Source organism: Macrotis lagotis, chromosome 4 (genome assembly GCF_037893015.1).
Source record: "Macrotis lagotis isolate mMagLag1 chromosome 4, bilby.v1.9.chrom.fasta, whole genome shotgun sequence".
In the NCBI taxonomy this organism is placed as follows: Eukaryota; Metazoa; Chordata; class Mammalia; order Peramelemorphia; family Peramelidae; genus Macrotis; species Macrotis lagotis.
The window spans coordinates 180,594,758-180,596,368 of record NC_133661.1 but is presented as its reverse complement, the minus strand read 5'-3'; positions in this window follow the sequence as shown (position 1 = coordinate 180,596,368).

The window sequence follows — 1,611 nt, the reverse complement described above, 5'->3', positions numbered from 1 at the left end:
TGAACTCAGGAAAATAGTCTTCCTGAATCCAGATTCTGCATTCTATTCACTGTGCCAGCTAATTGCCCACAAGTGTGACTACTGAATTGCTGGACATGGTATTGGGCAATGACTTCTCCTTCTAAGAAGAGAAGTAGCATTACTGGGTAGTGTAGCATCTCTAATCAAGCCCAAAACAGTCCATGAAATGGGCAAGCAAAAGAAAAAGTACAGTGAGCAAGTTTGATGGAGGGGAAACAGCTCAGAGAGTGCAAGAATGATCAGGGAAGATGGATACATATAGGGCAGTTTGCTGGGGTCCTAATAAGAATTAGGCATCCAATGTGGGGAAAGCAAGATGAATTTTAAAGGGCTTACTATTTGGGTCAAGCAAGGCTAGGCATTTTAGTATATATAGTAATATAGCTACAGCTATTTCTGTAAACCATATTCTACAGATGTATCCATATCTCTATCTAGATATATTTTTTCCAGTTTCTTTTTACCATGGAAAGTTAATCCATGTACTCCAAGACAAATTCAAAAAGAAACAGGGCACTAAAGGGTCCTTAAAGATATCTGTGGACCACATACTGACTTAGAAACCCACAAATTAATGTTATCTAAATCAGATGTATTTTTATTTATTTTACTAAATATGACTCAATTATATTTTAATCTGGCTTTTCCACTTGAGCATTACCCCAGGGTATACTGTATGTTTGCTCCCTTTGCTCTAAGAGAACCTGAAGAACTATTAAAATCAATTTGAATCCTAAGAAGTTGCAGCTGTAAGTAGCCCAGGTATACTTCCTCAGCACACTAATAAATTTCTTTTCTTGTTAGTCTTGATGTTCAGCCTTAACAGACATGAAGGTAGGTAAAAATCCTACCTGGATTCCATTGGAACCCAGGCTGGGAAACTTCTACAAAATGGATAAAAGACAAAGTTTACACCATTATTATTGGAATTTTGCAATTGATTTACCTTAAAATCAGAAGGGACATCATCCCTTCTCCCCTCCTCTCCTAAGTCTAACTGAGTTCACTGAAACCTAGAGATCTGAAATAATGTGCCCAAGGCTAGTTTAGCGACAGCAGGGCCAGACCTCCTGGTGCTGCAGTAATTAAGAGCATTGGCAATTATTTCAATCAGAGATGAATGTTTTGCTATCTTTGACTTGGTTTTGTGGTGGTAGAAGAGTGATGGATGCTGTCCTAGTTCTATATGGCTGGTGACAGATGGTGGCAAAGAATACTTTTTGCCAAAAATCTCCTTTGAAGGTGGGTGGGCAAAGACAATGTGGAAATACACATGTCATGGTGGGTTTTTTTTTTTTGTTGTTGTTGTTGTTTTGTTTTTTTCCATCTCGGCAAAACCCCAAACACAGTAGAAGGAGTTTATAGTTAGACATAAATAATCTTGGAGACCTGACCCACAAATGTTGTTTATGGTTTTCTAGTGTATCTGACTCTTTGTGACCCTTTTGGGATTTTGTTGGTAAAGATACTGCAGTGGTTTGCTATTTCCTTCTCCAGTTCATTTTACAGTGGAGGAAATTAAGGCAAACAGGGTTAAGTGACTTGCCCAGGGTCACACAGTTAGTGCCTGAGGTCAGTTTCCTGATTCTA